At 36.3% G+C, this 25,370-nt stretch overlaps 1 protein-coding gene and 1 pseudogene across 2 annotated transcripts in view; one reads left to right on the forward strand and one right to left on the reverse strand.

The window, feature by feature from the left end:
• Positions 1 to 25,370, reverse strand: part of XPO4 (exportin 4) — a 154,504-nt gene that overhangs the window by 127,282 nt on the left and 1,852 nt on the right. The window lies entirely within an intron of this gene.
• On the forward strand, positions 19,029 to 20,687 carry LOC143681626 (lysosomal-associated transmembrane protein 4B pseudogene; annotated as a pseudogene).

Here is a 25,370-nt window from a genome sequence, read left to right on the forward strand (position 1 = left end):
TCTCATCTATGGACATTTGATCTTTGATAAGGCAGTCAAGCCAACTCACCTGGGACAGAACAGTCTCTTCAATAAATGGTGCCTAGAGAACTGGATATCCATATGCAAAAGAATGAAAGAAGACCCATATCTCACACCCTACACAAAAGTTAACTCAAAATGGATCAAAGATCTAAACATTAGGTCTAAGACCATAAAACAGTTAGAGGAAAATGTTGGGAGATATCTTATGAATCTTATAATTGGAGGCAGTTTTATGGACCTTAAACCTAAAGCAAGAACACTGAAGAAGGAAATAAATAAATGGGAACTCCTCAAAATTAAACACTTTTGTGCATGAAAGAACTTCATCAAGAAAGTAGAAAGACAGCCTACACAATGGGAGACAATATTTGGAAACAACATATCAGATAAAGGTCTAGTATCCAGAATTTATAATGAGATTGTTCAACTCAACAACAAAAAGACAGCCAACCCAATTACAAAATGGGAAAAAGACTTGAATAGACACCTCTCAGAGGAGGAAATACAAATGGCCAAAAGGCACATGAAGAGATGCTCAATGTCCCTGGCCATTAGAGAAATGCAAATCAAAACCACAATGAGATATCATCTCACACCCACCAGAATGGCCATTATCAACAAAACAGAAAATGACAAGTGCTGGAGAGGATGCGGAGAAAGAGGCACACTTATCCACTGTTGGTGGGAATGTCAAATGGTGCAACCACTGTGGAAAGCAGTTTGGCGGTTCCTCAAAAAGCTGAATATAGAATTGCCATACGATCCAGCAATGCCATTGCTGGGAATCTACTCAAAGGAATTAAGGGCAAAAACTCAAACAGACATTTGCACACCAATGTTTATAGCAGCGTTATTTACAATTGCAAAGAGATGGAAACAGCCAAAATGTCCATCAACAGACGAGTGGCTAAACAAACTGTGGTATATACGTACGATGGAATATTATGCAGCGTTAAGACAGGATAAACTTATGAAGCATGTAATAACATGGATGGACCTAGAAAACATTATGCTGAGTGAGTCTAGCCAAAAGCTAAAAGACAAATACTGTATGGTCCCAATGATGTGAATCGACACTCGAGAATAAACTTGGAATATGTGATTGGTAACAGAGTTCAGCAGGAGTTAGAAACAGGGTAAGATAATGGGTAATTGGAGCTGATGGGATACAGACTGTGCAATAGGACTAGATACAAAAACTCAAAAATGGACAGCACAATAATACCTAATTGTAAAGTAATCATGTTAAAACACTGAATGAAGCTGCATCCGAGCTATAGGTTTTTGTTTTGTTTTGTTTTGTTCTTACTATTATTACTTTTATTTTTTTCTCTATATTAACATTCTATATCTTTTTCGGTTGTATTGCTAGTTCTTCTGAACTGATGCAAATGTACTAAGAAACGATGATCATGCATCTATGTGATGATGTTAAGAATTACTGATTGCATATGTAGAATGGTATGATTTCTAAAAAAAAAAAAAAAATGGACAGCACAATACTACCTAATTGTAATGTAATTATGTTAAAACACTGAATGAAGCTGCCTCTGAGCTATAGTTTTTTTTTCTTATATATTTTTGTATTTTTTATTTTTATTTTTTCTCTACATTATCATTTTATTTCTTTTTCTGTTGTCTTGCTATTTCTTTTTCTAAATCGATGCATATGTACTAAGAAATGATGATCATACATCTATGTGATGATATTAAGAATTACTGATTGCATATGTAGAATGGAATGATTTCTAAATGTTGTGTTAGCTAATTTTTTTAATTAATAAAAAAATAAAATAAAATAAAAAAAAGAATGTATGCTATTATATTAAGATTTTTCAATAATTTTTTAAAAGCCTATAGTATACAAATACAGTATTACAAGGAAAATACAAATATGGTATTAATAGGAAAAATGTATATTTTTAGGTAACACAGGTTAAGAAACTGGAGAAGTATTGACCAATGGAATCGAATCCAGAGTTTACAGACAGACCACCAAATCTACAGACAACTGATCTTCGATAAAACCCCCAAATATACTGAAATGGGAAAGAACAGTCTTTTCAATAAATGGGCAAGAGAGAATTGAATATCAACAGCCAAAAGAATGAAAGAGGACTCCTGCCTTATACCCTGTACAAGTTAATTAAAAATGGATTAAAGGGACCACAGTGGCATAGTGGCAGAGTTCTCGCCTGCCATGCCAGCGACCCAGGTTCGTTTCCCAGTGCCTGTCCAAGCAAAAAAAAAAAAAAGGATTAAAGCTGTACATGTAAGAGCCAGTACCATAAAACTTTCAAAAGAAAATTTACAGAAATATCTTCCCTAGGTGTAAAGTTTAGGTGTAAACTTTACACCTAAAACACAAGCAGCAAAAAAAAAAAAGATAAATGGGAACTCCCTAAGATCAAGAGTTGCTGTGCCTCAAAGGACTTTATCAAAAAGAGGAAGAGGCAGCCAATTCAAGGGGATAAAATATTTGGAAACCACCTGCTCTAGTTTGCTAGCTGTCGGAATGCAACACACCAGAGATGGATTGGCTTTTAAATAAAAGGGGATTTATTTTGTTAGTTCTTCAGAGGAAAGGCAGCCAACTTTCAACTGAGGTTCTTCCCTACGTGGGAAGGCACAGGGTGGTCTCTGCTGGCCTTCTCTCCAGGCCTCCGGGTTCCAACAACTTTCCCTGGGGTGATTTCTTTCTGCATCTCCAAAGGTCTGGGCTGAGCTGCAAGTGCTAAGATGAGGTATGCTGAGCTGCTTGGACTGTGCTACATTGAGCTCTCTCATTTAAGTACCAGCCAATTAACTCAAACGTCAATCATCGCAGCAGGCACGCCTCCTAGCCAAGTACAGATGTAATCAGCAACAGATGAGGTTCACATACCATTGGCTCATGTCCACAGCAACAGAGCTAGGCACGCTCACCTGGCCAAGCTGACAAATGAATCTAACTACCACATCACCTATCGGATAAAGACTTGATATTCTATGTATAGGAAACTACAAATGTTGGAGAGGATGTGCAGAAATAGGAACACTCATTCACCGTTGGTGGGACTATATAATGGTGCAGCTGCTTTAGTTAACAGTTTGGAAATTCCTCAAAAAACTAGATATTGAGTTGCCCTAAGACCGGCAATACCACTACTCAGTACATGCCCAGAATAGCTGAAAGCAGTGACATGAACAGCATTTGCACACCGATGTTAATAATGGAACTATTCACCATTGCAAAAAGATGGGAACAATCCAAGTGCTCATCAACAGATGAGTGCATAAACAATATATGGTATATATATATTATGGACATACAGCAGTAAGACAAAATGAGGTACTGAAGCATATGACAACATGGATGAACCTTGAAGACCTAATGCTAAGGTGAAAGGTCAAACACAAAAGGACAGATACTGTATGATTCTGCTATTATAACTGTGTTACAAGTAATCTGAGAGGTTACACTGTAGAATATAGCAGACCTAGAGGTACACAAAAGCTAGAGACAGGGGATTTAAATTCAAGGGGACTGAATTTAAATGCAAGGGAACAGGGTGGGCCACGGTGGTTCAGCAGGTAGAGTTCTTGCCTGCCATGCCAGAGACCCGGGTTTGATTCCCGGTGACTGCCCATGCAAAAAAAAAAAGTAAATGCAAGGTAACAGGTAAGTGTGATGGTAACTAATTAGCAGGTTTATAAGTAACACTGCCATATTAAAGGTTAATATGACTGAAAGGGGATGTATAGTGCTATGAATCCTACTGATTAAATCTAAAATTACAAATAAGTTCTTGCATGAACTATTTCAATGGCTTGATATTGGACAAAGAATCAGTAGTAGAGGAGTATAGGGGGAAAACTAAAACTGCACGCTATGAGCTGTAGTTAACAGGAAGACATCAACAATAACAGCACTACAAGGGGCAACTACTTGGGGGTGGAGGAGGAAGAAGTGATAAAGGGTAGTTTTGATTTGATAATTGGGAAGGCACAGTTTTGTTATTTTGGACATTATCCATAACGTCCAATAGATGGATGGAGCCAAAGGGTACAATGACTGAAAGCAGAGTGGCAAACTGTGATACATTTACATGATGGACTATAGTGCAGCTACAAAAAGGGAAGAAGTTGAGAGGCATGCAAAGGAACTGAATAAACCTGGGAACAACGTGTTTTGCAAAATAAGCCAAACTGAAAGAACAAATACACTACGGTCTCTTTCAAAAAATACTTCTGAGAAAATTGGGGCCTAGATTATAAACCCTTATAGCAGCCACACTTAGTCTTAATTTGTAAGTATACTTCTAGATTCTGAGACACTGAGCTATATGTGTATCAGCTGGTATTTCCCTGGACTTTGAGTAACTCTGTGACACCTAAGACCAAGAAATGGAGTGCTACACCTGAAAGCTAGTAGCAGTAACAATTACGTAACTGAAAAAGAGATCAGGTCAGTTAGAAATAAAAACTAAGTCAATCTGACAAGGACTAGGTATATCAGAACAAGGGATAAAAGATGATAGTGTACGTACTCTAGACCTTCAGTTACCATATGAGACCAAGGTTTATCACATCTAGAACTTAAATTTTCTGTAACACACAATCTAAATTAATCTGTCTGGATAGTTCATTTAAACAACCCAAACTCCTGGGTTCCAGAACTGGAATGAGACCTTGAAATTCAGGATAGCTTAATACCTGGATAAATTTCAGACTACAGTGGGCTGACAATTAAAAAGTATGGGTAGGGGTGAAAGGGTAGCTCAGTGGTAGAATTCTCATCTACTATGCAGGAGATCCGGATTTGATTCCTGGCCTGTGCAATTCCAAAAAAAAAAAAATTCAACAAATGGTACTGCAACAACAGGATACTCACATGGAAAAAGAATGAAAGGTGATTCCCAACACAGCATACAAAAAAAAGTAAGTACTGGTAGTATCCCTTGAAGGTCTGAAGGAAAACATATACACATACATGGAACTATTAAACTTTCCCATCTGGGAAACCCCAGGCAACTTCTCAACAATTGGAGACTTGGAAGAAAATAGGACAAGTCCTTGATTTTGAGGCTTGCCCATATGAAACTTATTTCTGTAGTGGAAAAGCTAAGACTACCTATAATGAGGCCTGAGAGTTGATTCCAGGACATTTCTTTCATTGCTCAGATGTGGCCTCTCTTTCTAGGCCCAACTCTGCAGGGAAAATCATTTCTGCTCCCCACCCACAGGTGGGACATGACATTTAAGGGTGAAAGTCTTCTTGATAACGCAGGGTATGACTCCTGGGGATGAGTCTGGCACCAGCACCAGGGGATCAACAATGCCTACCTGACCAAATGGGGGGAAAGTAATAAAATAAGGCATTGGTGGCTAAGAGAGATCAAATAGAGTCAAGAGGTTGTTCTGGAGGCTACTCTTATGTAAGCTTCAGTTAGAAAGTGCTAATTGCTGTGGTTTGCTAAACTCCAACCGATATAACTCCTGTTAATCTTAAGAACACCTAGGGCTCAAAATGAGACTCGACAAAAGTTTCACATACTAAGTTTGCTTTCCTTGAACCTAAAATTTCTAGGGGGTTCCTAGGCCAGATACATCTTGAAATCCAGAGGGACCAGCCTCTCAAGATTATCAACTAATTACATCTCCCTATCCTTTAGTGTCAATACCACTTCTCAACATGAAAAAGTCAGAACAGGCACTGCCTAAAGATTCCTACAGACAGACAGAAAGCTCAATGGAGGAGGAGTTATAACAGAGAAAACAGGATTTAACAAACGAGTATGACTGCTGAAACACTGATATTTCTTCTAGCCTCTAATGTTTTGAAGCAGCAAGATGGAAAAATGTGAAACAGAAGAACGGTAACCCATAACAAACTCTGAAATCTGTTCTGTAACTACTTGTTGAAGTGTACTTTGAAAATTACAGCTTTTTCCTTCGTTTCCTTGTATATATATTTCAAATAAAAAAAAATTAAAAGGGTGGTGCAATGGTGGCTCAATGGCAGAATTCTCGCCTGCAATGCCAGAGACCTGGGTTTGATTCCCGGTGCCTGCCCATGCCAAAAAAAAAGAAACTAAGGCCAAAATAAATAGGCTAAACATCCACCTAAGAATTGAAAACTACCGAAGAACATAACCAAATAAAACAGAATGAAAGAAACAGTAAAAATTAGGGCAGAAATTGATTAAACAAATTAAATATACATTAGAAACAAAAAAGCCAAAAGTTGCTTCTTTGAAGTGACTAATAAAATTGTTATAGATTTAGATTATTTAAGCCCCATGGTAACTACAAAGAAAATAGCAGAGAATATGCAAATTCACAAAAAGAAAGAAGAGTACAGTTATGGGGAGGGGATGCAAATATATAAGAAAGTTATTACTATCTTACTACTATGAGTAGTAAGTTATTACTATTATGAGTAGAGGTGCAAAAATTAGAAAATATTTTCAAACTGAATCCAACAGCACATTAAAAGAATTATACACCATGACCAAGTGAGTTTTATTCCAGGTATGTGAGGGTAGTTCAACACGAGAAAATCAATTAATGTAATATACCGCATTAAATCAAAAGGGAAAAACCACATGATCATATCAATAGACACAGAAAAGGCACTGGACAAAATATAGCATCCTTTCTTAATAAAAACACTTCAAAACACAGGAATCAAAGGAAACTTACTCAACATGATAAAGGACATATATGAAAAACCCACAGCTAACACTGTACTCAATGGTGAAAGACTGAAAGGTTTCCCTTTAAGATCAGAAACAAAATAAAGATGCCCACTGTCATTACTATGTCAAAATATAAACCCCAACCAAAACCATTCTTGCCAATCCTAAAGAATACCTATGGCATTATATAAGAGTCTACAAAGGTTCCATGCACTAGGGTAATCTCCCAGAAACCTACACCCTCCCTATGGGTCCCTGGACCACGTAAGTCCTACAATGCAGAAAGACCAAGCCTTTTCGGAACATCAACTAGTTCCATTCCCTATCCCATAATATCGACAGCTCCTTCCAACGTGAAAAAGTTAGAATGGCCATAGTCCAAATTCCCCTAAAGAGTGAGAGAAAGATCAAAGGTAATGGTGGAGTTATACAGAGAAGGTCGGGTGTAACAACAAGTATGAATGCTGAATTGGTACACTATTATTTCTTTTAGTCTCCAGAATTTTAGAGGAGCTAGAAATAAAAATCTAAAACTGTGGAATGTGCAACCCATACCAATCTCTGAAACCTGCTCTACAACTAATTCTTACAATGTACTTTGAAATTTATTGCTTCTTTTTTGTATATATGTTATTTTTCACACCAAAAAAGGAAGCATATAATAGAGAAGATAGGGTTTAACAAACGAATAAGACTGCAGAATCAATATACTGATATTTCTTTTGGTTTCCAGTGTCTTGGAGCAGTTAGAAGAAAAAATGAAAAATTGCAGAACAGTAACCATACCAAACCTTATATTGTGACTAGTGCACTTCCTAATATAACTTATGTGGACAGTTTAATTGAACACCATTTAAGTACATGGAACCTTGAGTAGGGCATGAGATTTTGTAGGTTTGTCCAGAGTGATGTCCCGATAAATCCCAGAGTGATCTGAACAGTGAATAAAAAAGTATTTGCAAAGTCCCCTTGGGGAATGGCAAGAAAGGGGGAAAATTCAACTTCCCTATGTGGCGAATTCCTGATAGTCTCACAAGCAGTGGGGACAACCAAAGCAATAGGCCAAGCCCCCAATCTTGGGGTTTGTTTATATGAAACTTATCCCCGCAAAGGATAGACTACCCTACTTGAAATCAGACCTAAGACACAAATGAAATCAGAAAGAAAAAACTATTAAGACTGAGATGGTATAATCTAGGAATGCCTAGAGTATATAATGACAGTGACTAAATGTACAAATTTAAAAATATTTTTGCATGAGGAAGAACAAAGGAATGTCATTACTGCAGGGTGTTGAAAATAGATGGTGACTAATATTTTAAAATTTCAACTTATGCGTGAGATTAAAGCAAAAAATGTTTACTTGGTACAAAATTTATATTTTGACTAGTGCAGTTGCTAATATAACTTATGTGGACAGCTTAACTGAACACCATAAGTACATGGAACCTTGAGTAGGGCATAAGATTTTGTATGTGTGTCCAGAGTGATGCCCCAGTAAAGCCCAGAGTGATTTAAACAGTGAGTAAAAAACTTTTTGCAAAGTCCCCTTCAGGGAATGGTGGGAAAGGGGGAAAATTCAACTTTCCCAAGCAGAGAATTCTTGATATTCTCACAAGCAGTGGGGACAACCAAAGCAACAGACTGAGCCCCCAATCTTGGGGTTTGTTCATGTGAAACTTAACCGTACAAATGATAGGTCAAGCCTACTTAAAATTAGGCCTAAGAGTCACCCCCAAGAGAACTTCCTTTGTTGCTCAAATGTGGCCTCTCTCTCCAGCCAAGACAACAAGCAAACTCACTGCCCTTTCCCTCTCTATGTGCAATATGACTCCCAGGAGTGTAAACCTTTCTGGCAACGTAGGACAGAAATCCTAGAATGAGCTGGGACTCAGCATCAAGGGACTGAGAAAACCTTCTCGACTAAAAAGTGGAAGAGAGAAATGAGATAAAATATCAATGGCTGAGAGATTTCAAACAGAGTCAAGAGGTTATCCTGGAGGTTATTCTTATGCATTATATAGATATCACATTTTTAGTTAAGGTATACTGGAGAGGCTGGAGGGAAGTGCCTGAAAATATAGAGCTGTGTTCCAGTAGCCATGTTTCTTGACGATGATTGTATAATGATACAGCTTTCGCAATGTGACTGTGTGATTGTGAAAACCTTGTATATGATGCTCCTTTTATCTACGGTATGGGCAGATGAGCCAAATACATGGATTAAAAATAAATAAAATAATAGGGGGAACAAATGTTAAAATAAATACAGTAGATGCTAGTGACCAATGAAAGGGAGTGGTAAGGGATATAGGAAAAAAATAGGGGAAACAAAGGCTAAAATATATTGGGTAGATGGAAATACTAGCAGTCAATGAGTGTGAGGGGTAAGGGGTATGGTATGTATGAGTTTTTTTCTTTTTTCTTTTTATTTATTTTTCTGAATTGATGCAAATGTTCTAAGAAATGATCATGGTGATGAACATACAACTATGTGATACTGTGAGTTATTGATTATATACCAAGAACAGAATGATCATATGGTAAGAATGTTTGTGTTTGTATATTGTTATGTTTAAAAAAAATTTTTTTAATTAAAAAAAAGTCACAAGCATTGAAGTATATAACAATAAAAATATCTGCTGTAAAAATGTACTTGGAAATTTATTGTTTTTTGTATATATATTACTTTTCACAAAAAAAGTTAAAAAATAAATACATAAGCAAATTATAACAACTCTATGCTGATAAATATAAAGCTGATATAATTCAGACAAATCCCTAGAAAAATATAACTTAACAAAAATGACTTAAGAAGAAACAGAAAACCTGAACAGCCCTGCAACCATTAAATAAACTGAATCAGTGGTTTCAAGGACAGAAGTCAAATTATCATAAACAAATGGAAAAACATGTTAAACAAATTAAGATCCATGAGTAAACTCTGGGCAAAGCAGGAATGGATGGAAACTTTCTTAACCTGATAAAAAGAACTTGTCAAAAAAATAGCAAACATATTAATGGTGAGTCAATAAAGGCACTCCCTTAACTATACACAATTAGGGTCCACTAAATTCAATTCCTGAATTTTGAAGTTTTGTTGGTTTTTTTCTAACAGTACTATTTTTAACAATTGATATTTTATGATTTTGACTTTTTTCTTAAAGGTCTTCCTAGGAATAAAGAGAAAATTCACTTTTTGTTAATAGATTAAAACTACCTCCATCTTGAAGTCAGCTTATATGTCCACTGGACATTTTTATAAGTCTAAAATTTATTATGAAATCTTAGTAATCATATTTTCCTACATCTTGAAAGATTTTACTATTTCATCACCCTAGAGATTATTTCATCAAACACATCAATTATTCCCAACTATAATATAAAAATATAAAATAAGAAAATAGATGATGGAATCATCTAGAAAATATGCATTGTGAGATTAATAGGGTTATTACATTATCCTGAGTTGTTTTTGTTTTACTATATTACCCAACATAGAGCCTATTTCAATAAGGTAGAACATGAGTTTGGAGACACCATTTTTGATGTCTTTTTTTGTTTCACTGACTGTTGAGAATTCAGAATTTTTCATTTTCCACCTATAACAGCACAGATAAAAAACATAAGAAAGATATTTCACAGTTATGAGGCAAATCAGAAGATGAATACAAAGAGATGGATAGCAACACACTAGTACTGTGCTGTCCAGTAGTGTAGCCACTACCCACATGAGGCTACTTAACTTCATTTAAATTAAATTAAAAATTCAGCTCCCCAGTTGCACTAACCACATTTCAAGTGCTTAATGGCCACACATGGCTAGTGGCTGTCACATTAGACAACAGATATAGACTACTTCTTTCAATGCAGAAAGTTCTACTGGACAAAGCTGATCTGGACTCAATGATAATAAAATTTTACCAACTTTACTAAGTGTTTTCCTTTATTGTAAAACAAATACCTTTCACACTAATCTCCTAAGACAGGTATTACTATTTTTCTATTTTAGAGATGAAGAAACAGACACAGAAAGGTTAAATGACTAAGCAAAAGTCACACAGGAAGTCACTGGTAGAGCCAAGAAGAATGTAGTCTGGCTCCAGACCCTCTATTTTTATATCGTCTTTCAACTCCAAGGTTTCAATAATTTCTCCATGTATGCTTACTAATACAGCACCAGGGTAATTTTTCTAAGATCTCATCGGATCAGGTCACTATCTCACTCCTAATTTTGTTTTGAAAAGATTAATATATGCCTTCCTACCTAAGCCTCGTTCAGAATCTCATCACTTTTCTGGTGAACAACTTAAACAGCCTCCTAACTTGTTTTCCTACCTCCTATCTTGTTACCGTCAGATCAGATTTTCCACACTGCTATCAGACAAATATCTATACCACAAATCTGACAAGTCACACTACTGGATAAGAAAAAGGTACTTAATATGGAAATAAGGCCTTAGATGACCCAGCCCCTGCCTACCTCTCTTAGGCTTATCTCATACTACTCCCCTTCCTCATTTACTCAGTCTATTTTTTTTTTTTCCCACTCAACAGACTATGTGTCTGGCACTGTGCTAGGGTCACATTATTAAGAAAAAGCAAACAAGTTTTCTATGCTCATGTGTATTAGAATGTAGCAAAGGAAACCAGCACATATTCACTAACCACACAAATAAGATTCCAGATGTGGGAGTGTTATGAAAGGATAGATGAATTTCACTTTCAGGAAGTTAAGGAAGGCTTTTCTGAGAAAGCAGCAACTGAACTGAGATCTTAAAGATCAGGTAAAAGCAGAAAAGAGCATTCCATTTAATTGTTCAAAGTTTCTATTTTGGGTGATGGAAAAGTTATGATAATGGATGGGAGTGTTCACAACACATTGTGAACATAATTAACAGCACGGTATTATATATTTAAATATGGTTAAACGGGGAAATTTGGGGTTTTATATATATATACATATATATATAACTAGGATGGAAATTTTTTAAGAAAAGAACACAGGACTGTACAACACAGTGAATCCTAATATAAATCATGGATTACAGTTAATAGTACAATTATAAAAACATTCTCTCTTCAATTATACAAATGAACCACACTAATACAAGATGTTTAATAATAGGTGGTATATGGGAACACTGCATTTTATGTATGATTTTCATATAAACCCACAAATTCTCTAATAATTAAAAAAAAAATTAAAAGAGCATTGAATGAAATGCCTAGTGGAAGGACAGGAGACTAGAGTGGGAAGGACAGAAAGAAGGTTGGTATGGCTAATAAACAAAGAAAAAGCCAAGAAGGGAAGCTGGAAATGTAATAACATAATCCAAAACCACACAAGTAGCAAGGAGTGAATGAAATTTCATTTCAAACCTTGGTAATCTGTCTCTGGAACCCATCATACTATATGCCTTCCTCCACTGTAGTATGATTATTTCAGCCTACAAATATATATCAAATGCCTACTGCGTGCCAGGCAGTGAGTTAATGATGAACCAAAATAAACAGAATCCCTATCCTCACAATTTAGTGGAGAAGTCAATCATACACAAATAAGTATAAAATTGCAGGTATAATAAATGTTATAAATAAAATGGTGCTCCGGATACATCCCAGAGTATGCTGAGCTGATAATTAAAAAGTACTGGCATAAAAAAATGTTTGTTACAAAATTTATATTTTGACTATGTAGATAGTTTGATTGAACACCATAAGTACTTGGAATCTCAAGTAGGACATGAGATTTTGTTGGTTTGTCCAGAGTGATGACCCGATGAATCCCAGAGTGATTCGATCAGTGAGTGGAAAAGTATTTGCAAAGCCCCCTTCGGGGAATGGTGAGAATGGGGAGAAATTCAACTTCCCCAAGTTGAATTCTTGATATTCTCACAAGCAGTGTGCACAACCAAAGCTTCAGGCTGAGCCCCCAGTCTTGGGGTTTGCTCATATGAAACTTAAGCCCACAAAGGATAGGTCAAGTCTGCTTAAAATTTAGGCCTAAGAGTTACCCCCAAGAGAACCTCTTTTGTTGCTCAGATGTGGCCTCTCTCTCCAGCCAACACGACAAGCAAACTCACCACCCTCCCCCTGTCTATGTGGGAGATGACTCCCAGGGGTGTGGACCTTTCTGGCAACATGGGACAGAGATCCTGGAATGAGCTGAGACTCAGCATCAAGGGATTGAGAAAAACCCTAGAATGAGCTGAGACTTAGCATCAAGGGACTGAGAAAATCTTCTCCACCAAAAGGGGGAAGAGTGAAATGAGACAAAGTGTCAATGGCTGAGAGATTCCAAACAGAGCCGAGAGGTTATCCTGGAGGTTATTCTTATGCATCAAGTAGATATCATCTTGTTATTCAAGATGTAATGGAGAGGCTGGAGGGAACTGCCTGAAAATGTAGAGCTGTGTTCCAGTAGCCATGTTTCTTGAGGATGATTGAATAATGATATAGCTGCCACAATGTTACTGTGTGATTGTGAAAACCTTGTGTCTGATGCTCCTTTTATCTACATTGTCAACAGATGAGAGGAACATATGGAATAAAAATAAATAATAGGAGGAACAAATGCTAAAATAAATTTAGTTCGAAATGCTAGTGATCAATGAAAGTGAGGGGTAAGGGGTATGGTAGGTATAATCTTTTTTTTTTCTTTCCTGTGTTCATTTTATTTCTTTTTCTATTGTCTTTTTATTTCTTTTTCTGAACTAACGCAAACGTTCTAAGAAATGATGAATATGCAACTAAGTGATGATATTGTGAATTATTGATTATATACGTTGATGTTTTATTTAGTTTCTTAATTTTTTAATTAATAAATAAATTTTTTTTAAAGTACTGCATAAATAATAAGTAACAGGAAGGGATAAGGGGTAAAACAAGCCAGGGAGACTGAAATACTAGCGGTCAATGAGAAAGAGAGATAAGGCACATGGGATCTATGAGATTTTCTTTTAATTTTTTTTTTCTGGAGTAAGGCAAAGGTTCTAAAAATGATCATGGTGATGAATACATAACTAAGTGATGGTATTGTGAGCCGCTGACTATACACCACGCATGGACTGCATATGTGTGAAGATTTGTCACTAAAAATATATTTTTTTATGTTTTGGCAAAGCGCTTTGACAGATGGGAGAAAAAATATGGCACTATTAAGCTTTACCACTGGGGAAGTCCCTGAAACTGTCTCAAAAATGAAGGACTCCCAAGTCAACAGGCCAAGCCCTTGATCTTGAAGCTGACTCTTGTGAAACTTAATTTTGTAGCAGAGATGCTAAGCCTACCTATATTTATGCCTAAGAGTTAGTTACTTTCAGAGGACCTCTCTAGTTGTTCAGATGTGGCCTCTCTCTCTAAGCCCAACTCTGCAAGTGAAATCATTACCCTCCCCACTACAGAGTAAAAAGTCCAGGGATGAAAGTCTCCCTCACAATGCAAGACATGAATCCCAGGGATGGACCTGGCTTGGTACTGTGGGATCAACAATGTTTTCCTTACAAATAGGGGGGGAAATGTAACAAAATAAGGTATCAGTGGCTGAGAGAGTTCAAACAGGGTCAAGAGGCTATTCTGGAAGCTACTCTTATGTAAGCTTCAGCTAGATACTGTTATTTACCATGGTTTGCCAAACCCCAATCAAACCATTCCTGTAAACCCTAAAGAACACCTAGAGCTCTGAGATTCTGCAGAAGTTTCATGCAGTATGATTACTTTCCAGAAATCTACAACCTCCAGATGGGTTCCTAGGTCAGGTAAGTCCTAAAACCCAGAAGGGCCAGCATCCCCAAGAAAATCAACTAGTTCCATCCTCCTGTCTCATATGGGTACATATGGGGACAGTACTGTCCCTCAAGTGCCACATTCAGGCAGTAAAGTTTGTCAGTAAATCATAGAACAAAAATGTGGACAGTGAAATAAAGCATATCAGCAAATTATTACAATTCTTCAAACGCTTTAGAATCTCTGGTTTGGAAAACTACAAAAGCAAAGTAAAATATCCACAGGCTTAGAAACAAAAGTTAAAGATCAGCACATAACGATGGAAAAGAATGCTACTTTAATATGTAATTTCAGATGAACCAATTATAAATGAGGAAGACAATTTTAAAATTACACTTTTCTTATAATTGAAAAAACAAGAACAACACATGGACATTCTGAAATACATACAAATAATGAAGCCATATGGTTTCTTGTAGGCCTCTATAAGTAACAAGAAATGTCAAAGGAAACATTAAAATGTCCATGTATAAATTTAAATTTAAACTGACATGAAAATAATCTGTATGTACAGTTTAATCTTTTTAGAAAAAATTGTTCTGCAAAAATCATAAGTTCTACTCATTTGAACAACTGAAACACAGAGAGTCCAGAATAAGCGGACCTTTAATCCTGTATAGATTGTAATGCCTGGCTGGATACGTTCTAGAGTATATTAAGCAGATAATCAAGCATTGGCAAAGTCCCTTGAGGGACAGGAGAAAGAATATGGAACTATTAAACCTTACCATCAGGGACTCTTCTGATACTGTGCCACACTTTAGGGACATCCAAATTAACAGGCCATGCCCTTGATCCTGGGGTTTACTCGTATGAAGTTTATGTAGGTAGCAAAGAAGGTTGATTACTTATAGGCATGCCTAATAGTTACTTCTGGAGGATTTTTTTTGTTGCTCAGATGTGGTCTCATTCTCTCTAAGCCCAATTCTGCAAGTGAAATCACTGCCTTCCCCCTTATGTGGGACAAGACATCCAGGGGTGAAACTCTCCCTGGTGATGTGGGAGATGACTCCCAGGGATGAATCTGGCCCTGGCACCATGGGATCAACAACTCCATCCTGCCCAAAAAGGGGGGAAGAAGTGTAATTAATAAAGGTATTAAAGGTAATAAATTAATAAGGTATCAGTGGCAGAGAGAGTTTAAATAGAGTCAAGAGGTTATTCTGGAGTTTGCGCTTACGCAAGCTTCAGTTAGATCTTGCTATCTATCATTACTTGCCAAACCCCAACCAGGACCATTCCAGCCAATCCTAAAGAACGCCTAGGGCAATATATAAGATTCCACAAGGGTTCTAGGCACTTGAGTAACTTTCCAGAAACCTACAACCACCAGATGGGTCCCTGGTCCAGATAAGTCCTGAAACCTAGAGGGCCCAGTCTCTCCAGAACATCAGAGAGTTCCATCTCCTTACTCCATATTAGTGACAGACCCTTCCGATATGTAAAATTTAGAATAGCCATAGCCCAAGCACCCCTAAAGAGAGGGATGGAAAGATCAAAGGTGATGGTGAAGTTATACAGTAAAGATAGGATTTAACAAATGAATTTGAATGCTGAATCATTAAATTGATACCTCTTAGTCTCTAGTATTTTGGAACAGCTAGAAGTAAAAATTTGTAATTATGGAAATGTAACCCACATCAAATTCTGAAATATGTTTTACAACTAATTGTGGTGCTGTGCTTTGAAATTCATTGCTTTTTTGTATATATATTATTTTTCACAAAAAAGAAGGAAAAAAGTCGATTGTGATGATAAAAAATATTTAAGCCCACTAGCCTCTATAAGGAAAAATCTGAGGATCGTATGGTAGACTATGACAAACTCCGGGATCCGTCCTATAACTACATGTTAAACAGTGCTTTGAAAACCACTGCTCTTTTCTTTCTTTGCTTTGTATATGTTATACTATACAATCAAAAGGTTAAAAAAAATAATAATAAGCTCTACATATACTAAAATTCATATTTTGAAATAATTCATCCCAAGTTGTCACAGCCTATAAAATACTCTTACCAGCTCCAGTAATAGTTAAATCAGCAGAGATCCTTTTCAAAATTAAAAATGACTTGCAATTTTGAATTTGCCAAGAGCAACTGATGTCACTTTCAATTATATCAATTGAAAATGAACTTGTTAAAATATAAATCTGGATGACTGAATAAGTTTATAGGAAAAAGCCAGAAAAAATCTTATAATCAATCTAGATATAAATAAATGTACCATATGTACTATATTATGTCCTGTGTGTGTTGGATCTACTATATAAAATTATGACCCAAAATTTTTTTTTGCAATTTATAAGTTTGTTGTACTTATAAAGTTCTATTTCCCCTGTTATGTTTTCTAAGTATAAAGGCACTTTTCTCCTGTTTGTTTGAACTAAGCACCCAGCATTTTCATTTTGCACTGGTCCCTGCTATAATGAAGTTGGTCCTGATTGGTACACAAAGAAAGTAAGCAGAAACAGCCCAGCTAGGGATATAGTTGGAATATGAAGTAGAGGATAACAACTATGCTGAGCTTTCAGAACCCAGTCAAGGAAGCCATTAAAGATGAGGGGATAGGATGAGAGTGGCCTATTCTAAGAGAACCTTTATAGGTAAAACTCACAAATCCCTCTAAAATCGATTATGTACTTTCCTCTGAAAGCCCCTAGTGTAGAATATTCTGGTCATTTCATAGTGGACCTATTTTCTTCCATAATCACAAGTAAACAGAGCTTGAACTTTGAGTAAATATGCAACCCTTTTCTAGAACAGGTTTGGAATGCTTTTCTAATAGCTCTTTCTCATTCAAGGGATTTTTTTTTTCATTTGTTAACAAGGTTATGCTTAGCAAACAATGATTAAACATAGCTATAGAATTGGATGACCTAATTTATAACTGCAAAATTACAAATCTAGTCTTTACTCAGTCTGAGTCATTGATTTTTTATTTTCCTTTGTTGACTGTGATTCAAAATAACACTTTTATGTTTTAAAAACATCAAACTAGACAAAAACATAGAAAATGAGGACGCTTGCCAATTTCAATCCCATTCCCTAGATAGCCATTTTTAAGTTTAGTATAGAATTTCCAGTTCTGTTTCTAAGCATATTCTAACATATGCAATGATTTTTTTTAAGAAATCAAAAATAAGATCATATCATATATTCAGTTCCACACCTTACTCACTTATTTTCAGCATCTTTTCACACACAAAATCTACCACATTAGATCACATTTTTTTAAAGTTCCATAATATTCCATTTACATAAACTATTATAGTTTATTTAGCCAATTTCACACAACTACATTTACATTGTATCTGTTCTTTGCTACAGCAAAGTACACTACAGCAAACATCCTTTGTATATGTGCAAATATTTCCACAGGTAGAACAGACTACTATAAGTAAAGTAGTTGGGGTCAAAGGATATGTACATTTTTAAAGCTCTTGTAACATACCACCAAACTATCTAACAAAATTTGTAACATTTTATAGTTCCACTAATTAGTAGTGTCTGCTTCTCCACACATTTATACTTTGAAATACCATTTTAATCACAGTTCTTTTTATGGACTATTCAGTTCCAACTTTCTACAGCTTTAAATACATTTAATAAATGGACATCAAGTTTCCCATTCCCCCTTTATTCTTCTTTTTAAAAGGTTATTCTCTTACAATTATTCTTCCAGATGTATTACCTAGTTAATAGTCAAGTCTTTCTCCCACCTGAAAAAAAGGGGTAAGGGGAGAGGAGGGATTTTGACTGACATTACATTCAATTTATAGATTAATTAGGGAAGACTTGCCATCTTAGCCAAGACTAATTCTTGAAGTCAGCAACACAGACTTCATGTAATTTAGATCTTCTTATACATTCTTCAAACAAGTTTATGCTTTTCTTCATTAAAAAATTCTGCATGTTTCTTATTAGCCTTATAATTTATTGCTACAATTTTATTACTAACGGCATACCCTTCTCCATTTTTAAGGTGATCATTGCTGGTATAAAGGAAATCTTGCAGAGTGAAATCATTGCCCTCCCCCCTCCGTGGGACATAACATCCAGGGGTGAAAGTCTCCCTGGCGACGTGGGAGATGACTTCCAGGGAGGAATCCGGACCTGGCACCGTGAATCAACAATTCCATCCTGACCAAAAGGGGGAATGGAAATGTAATTAATAAATTATCAGTAACAGAGAGAGTTCAAACAGAGCCGAGAAGCTACTCTGGGGGTTGCTCTTACACAAGCTTCAGTTAGACTTTGCTACTTATCATAACCTGCCAACCCCTAACCAGGACCATTTCAGCCAATCCTAAAGAATACCTAGGGCAATATATAAGATTCCACAAGGGTCTCCTCTTCCCGCCGCCGCGGATTTCAGAGCGCAGGGTCCGGGTGCCGCGGCAGCTCGAAGCTCTGGGCGAAAGCGTGGGGAGAGGGCCGGCGGGCAAGTGGGCAGCGGAGAGCGGCGAAGGGGCCGCGGCAGGCAGCTGCGTGGGGCGAGCGGCGAGGCCAGCAACCCACGCTTCTGCAAACTTGGGCGCGCGCTCGCGCAAGTGCGCCCGCGGCTCGAGCGATGAAGATGGTTGCGCCCTGGACGCGGTTCTACTCCAACAGCTGCTGCCTGTGCTGCCATGTCCGCACCGGCACCATTCTGCTCGGCGTCTGGTACCTGATCATCAATGCTGTGGTGCTGTTGATTTTATTGAGTGCACTGGCTGATCCAGATCAGTATCACTTTTCAAGTTTTGAACTAGGAGGTGACTTTGAGTTCATGGATGATGCCAACATGTGCATCGCTATTGCAATTTCCCTTCTCATGATCCTGATATGTGCAATGGCTACTTATGGAGCATACAAGCAACATGCTGCCTGGATCATCCCCTTCTTCTGTTACCAGATCTTTGATTTTGACCTGAACACCTGGGTGGCAGTCACTGTGCTTGTTTATCCAAATTCCATCCAGGAGTACATACGACAACTGCCTCCTAATTTTCCGTACAGAGATGATATCATGTCAGTGAATCCTACCTGTTTGGTCCTTATCATACTTCTGTTTATTAGCATCATCTTGACTTTTAAGGGTTACCTGATTAGCTGTGTTTGGAACTGCTACCGATACATCAATGGCAGAAACTCCTCCGACGTCCTGGTTTATGTTGCTAGTAATGACACTACGGTGCTGTTACCCCCATATGATGATGCCACCGCGAACGGCACTGCCAAGGAGCCACCTCCACCTACGTGTCCGCCTGAGCCTGGAAGCAGGGGACAAAGCTGAGAGCAATAGCTTAACTTTTCAGAAAATCTGAGCAATAGTTCTTTAATTTCATTTTTGAGATGAGCTCTCTGAGATTATTTTTTCTGAATTGCTACAGTTTAAAATTTTAGTTGTTGAGTTGAAATCCTCTGTAGTTTCAAACATATACTTTAGCTAGAACACTGTGATAGAGTCACTGTAGTAGTGGGGTATTATGGGCTTCACCAGCCTTCCCTCAACATGAAACATCCGAAAGACATGGATGGACCTCGAATCAGAGAAGTCTGGTTTTACACAGGCTGGACCCCAAGTTAGAGAATTTGTCACACTTTTTCTCTATTCCTTCTGTCCCTTTTGAAAGTGCAAAATAAAGTCAGAATTAGGCGATGCTTTTCTTAAACCATTCCATTGTATAAAACAAACGCTTATGAGAACAGGAATATTCATTGTATAACCATAGCTTTAAGTAGGTAAATAGGAATCCGTATGTATAGAACGAATTTCCTGAAGATTGCTTTTTGACTTAAATTCAATGACAAATTAATTTGCTGATCAAAATTTTTCTCTGTGGGCAAATAAGACCATTAGCACGAGGCAATGAGAGCAGTAAATATCTGATGGCTGTCCTTGTATGTCCCATGTCTAGGGTGTGCCTCATCTGTGTTTAGGGGACATGGATTAATTTGTTTGGCACCACATGCTTTGTGCTCCCTTTCTGCTGGTTCCCATCCCCACCCATGGCCCCCCTTTTACCAAATATTCTGACCTAGCCTGATACAAGGAGGATATCCATCTAACTTCATCAAGTGGAACTGCCAATTTGTATTTCCTAATAAGAATAAAGGTTTTCCCCTTTCTCTGCAAGGTATATCCTACTGTTTTGAACTAATAGGCCTAGACATCCTTTAAAATGTAAAAAGTCTTCAGAAAACTGAGGAGAGTTACTTTCCGTGTTGAATTCTCTTATCTTGATTACCTGAATTTCAAGGGACTTTTATATGTTCATATGTTCAGATATCAGAACTTTTCTCTATGTTCATTATTGAATATGCTGTAAATGAAGGTTTTTGCAATTAAAGTGAGATATGCCCACATCCAAGAACAACAACAAAAAAAGATTCCACAAGGGTTCTAGGCACTAGAGTAACTTTCCAGAAATCTACAACCTCCAGATGGGTCCTTGGTCAGAAAAGTCCTGAAACCCAGCCCAGCCTCTCCAGAGCATCAGATAGTCCAGCTCCCTACCCCATATTAGTTACAGATCCTTCCGATATGAGAAATTTAGAATGGCCATAGCCCATACACCACTAAAGAAAGGGATGGAAAGATCAGAGGTGATGGTGGAGTTATACAGTGAAGACAGGATTTAACAAACGAATATGAATGCTGAATCATTAAATTGATATCTCTTAGTCTCCAGTATTTTAGAGCAGCTAGAAGTAAAAACCTAAAATTGTGAAATTGTAACCCATGACAAACTCTGAAATATGTTTTACAACTAATTGTGGTGCTGTGCTTTGAAATTTATAGCTTTTTTGTACATATGTTATTTTTCATATATAGAAAAAAAGGCAATTGTGATGATAAAAAAATATTTAAGCCCTCTAGCCTCCTATATTCTGGAGCAGCTAGAAGGAAAAATATGAGAGGATCATATGGTAGACCATGACAAACTCTAGGATCTGTCCTGTAACTACTTGTTGAAGAGTGTTTTGAAAACTAATGCTTTTTTCCTTCTTTGCTTTGCATATATGTTATGCTACACAATAAAGAAAAGTTAAAGGAAACTTTGCAGTTGGTTTATTTATCTTGTATCTGGCCAACTTACCAAACAACTATTGGTTTTAATAGTGTTTTAGTTAATTTCCTCAGATTTTCTCCCTCTGAATGTTATTTCACCTACAAATAATCATCTTTTTTACATTTCTTTGCAATATTTGCCCCTATTCCTTTCTCTTATCTTATATTTTGTCAGATCCTCCAGATCTTAAATGATAGTTATATTAGGACTCACTCTCTTAATGCCTAAGAATTTTATCATTTAAAAGTGGTTTCAAATAACTATTTTTTCTTAATCATAAGAATTCCCTTCAATTCCTAGTTTACTAAATTTTTAATCATAAAATGCTGTGCGATGCGACGATGGCACAGTGGCAGAATTCTCACCTTCCATGCTGCAGACCCAGGTTCAATTCCTGGTGCCTACCCATGCCAAAAAAAAAAAGCTGTTGAATTTTATCAATTGCCTTTTAGGCAACTATGAATTGCCTAAATTCAAAGCTCTTCACAATTCTTCTATGGACCACTGGCTGTATTCCAATTAGCTGAGTTTGACACAAATCCAACAGCAAAATACATATTTAACTGAACTGTATTTGAAATATAAATTTCCTACGAATCAGTTTTGAGGGAAAGAATTCCTTATTTCCTACTTTTCTAATGGCACTTTTCTAGTCAAAAAAAGGACCAAAAGATAGGGTTGAAATAAATAAAAACGCTTACTCAATATAATGCATTTTTTTCAATAAGCAAATTCTATATAAAAATTCTTAATTTTTATGGCAAGTACATTCCTGGTTAAAGAAAAGATACGAGCACTGTACCTTAAACATTGGAGGGCTCAGAATACCTACTAAATAAATGCTCAAATATCTGTGATCCCCCAAAATAAAATGCACTGTGTTTTCTCAGGCCTCTATTCAAATATATCCTTCTACATGGGGATATTCCTTTATCCACCTGAGAAACTGTAGTACATTTTGTCCTGTGTGCCTCAGTTTAAAGCCCTTTCTACATTCCCGCCTCAGTTTGAGATACATGCCCCCATCCCTGAACTGCCAACAGAACAGTAGTACATACTGCTATAACATCACCACACAATGGCTAATTTATTTGCCTCCCACTAAACTACATACTCCTTGAAAACAAGACTTGTCCTTTTTCTTTGTTGTTAGCATAGTACCTAACATGTACAGACTGAAGAAATGTTCTAGAAGGAACAGAGTTTGAATTATAGATCCAAACTAGCTAACTATATCACCACAGGCAAATCGTTTACCAGTTCTGAATCTTGGATTTTCTCATTTATAAAATTTAAGAACATCTCTTCAACCTATTTAGTTCACAGGATTGATGTGAGAATCAAATAAGATATGCTTTGTATATATATACAGTTCAAACAGTTTCACATATACTTTAAATATATTAACTAAATTCTACCACAACAAAAACTATGGAAACCAGTCATGAAACCCTTTTTTTTAACATATAATGTATCAGTTAGCATGTGTGCTCTGTACTATCATATTTTATAATTGCATACACTAAGGACAATCACAGCACACACACTAAGGACAGTCCTTAACAACCTAAAAGAATAGGGTAGCAAAACCAAGGGAACTCAAGACAATAAATAAAGCACTCTTTGACTTATGGCTCAAACCAATGCAATACTAATACTAAATTACAAGCCTTTCCATTATGGTATCTGTAAAATCAAAGCACATCCTACATTTTATAGCTATCCATGAAAAAGAAAATAAAAACAACTTATTTTAAAACTCATCCACAACATGAGATGAACAAAGAAAACTGTAGAAATATGGATATAATCTCATTTAAATTAAAAAATGTATTTAGGTATATATGCACTATACTTAGAAAATTTCAATATGGTTATCTAAGAAACTGTAACCAGTAATCCACAAAGACTGGAAATGGGAACTAAGAAACTTATACTTTCCCCAAGACATTCTTTTGCATTGCTTAAATTTCTTACCATGGAGAAGGTATTTAAGATCTTTTTCTTTACAAAGAATATTTATAGTACCTCCTTTGTGTTAAAAAACAACAACAACAATTATTTAGTAGTATATTTTTAAAGTTTAGGAAAAGAGATCAAAGTACATCCAGTCAAACTGTTAATATGCATTATTTAGGTAAAGAAAACTGGGTTTGGGGTGAAGAAAGGGAGAGAAGGAAGAATCTCACTTTTCATTCTGTAAAGGCATGTTTTGTTGATATACTTTGAAAATAATGTATTCCAGTATTGCTGTTACAATTTTTAAGTAACATAAAATGTATCTACAATTTCAAATTTTCAGGTCTACATTTAGGTAACCTAAAAATTCATATAGTCATTAAGACTCCCACTGAAGAGAATGGAATACAAATGTGTGGTTGATTTACTAAGTCTGTATTTTATGTCCGCTCAAAAATTTAGGGTTAGGTTTCTTAAGTAAAAGCCAACAATCAACATCTTTCTGGAAAAGGAATTTTCAGGACCGATTTAAACAATGTTTTCAGAATAGATCATTATACTGGCATATTGTCATTAGTTTACAACTCTCCTAGATTGTTCATCCTCAAATTAATTTTCTAGCAAGTAACCTCAACATGTTAAATAGAAAATGAAGCAGTATTTACAAGGATGTGCACAAAATATTCCGTGACTACCTTTGGCGAGTGGCACAGGAAGGTGGGAATCACTGCTAATGTTGAGACCTATAAAATCCATAAATATCTTTTTTACTCTACAGTTCTAAAACAATACCTTATTTTCAAGTCACACAATAACCTAAGCAGGATTGAATTACAGATGCACAGACTGAAATAACTGCAATGTCTAAAAACATACTGAGAAATTTCTCAAGTATAACATATATAGTATTACAACATGCTAACTTTGAGAAGCACCATGGCTGAGTAAATAAAAGTTTTTAAAAAGAGTTCTGATATGGAGTTCTGTGATCTGGGTTCTGGATAGCCTTCTCACTAATTTGTGTGTGACCTACCTTGAGTAAGTCATGTCTACCTCTTTGAATGTGTTTCTCCAATGGAAGGGAGAACACTTAGACTACGTTCTTATTTCTCAGTGTCTCTATTTCCTGAGAGAAAGTGATAAAAGCTATAGATCCTATTACCAAAAAGGTATATTTGTACCCAAACAAGAAATTGTTTACAATTTTCTTCAGACATGCATCCAAGGACTCCCAAAGACCTCTATTCTAAAATCTTTTAGGATTTTTCTACAGACTAAAATTCTAGGGCATGATTTTCATACAAGAAACACATGATTTATCTAATGAAAAAAAATAGGTGAAAATAATTTTGAAAGACCTCATTAATTAATCTGAATTTCAAAACACCTTTACCAACAGATAAAACAGAACAATTCTCTATAAATAAGATTCCACAGTCTCAGACTGATAAATGATGAAACCACTTTTTTAATATTCCAAAACTTAGTAACTAAAGGAGATTTAACAATTTTAACTATTTCCAAATAAATTAATTTGCCTGCTTTCTGTTTCATTATCCTATAGGTTAGGAACCACAGACTGGTAACGGATAGATCTGTGCTTGAATTCCCACTATGCCACCACTTTCTGCATAAATGAGGGTAAATTACTTAGAAATCTATATGTTTGAGTTTCTTAGACTATAAAATGAAAGTAAAAATAGCTACTTCAGTTACCGATAAGATTAAATATGGAGAGTCTTTGGCACAGTGCTGGGCACTCTGTAAGCACTCAATAAATGTTTATTATTATTGATAATAAATTGAAATGCAGCTTTCATACTGAGAAATAATGTAGTAACTGATAATCTTACTATCAGGAACAC

Source organism: Tamandua tetradactyla, chromosome 4, assembly GCF_023851605.1.
Source record: "Tamandua tetradactyla isolate mTamTet1 chromosome 4, mTamTet1.pri, whole genome shotgun sequence".
In the NCBI taxonomy this organism is placed as follows: domain Eukaryota; kingdom Metazoa; phylum Chordata; class Mammalia; order Pilosa; family Myrmecophagidae; genus Tamandua; species Tamandua tetradactyla.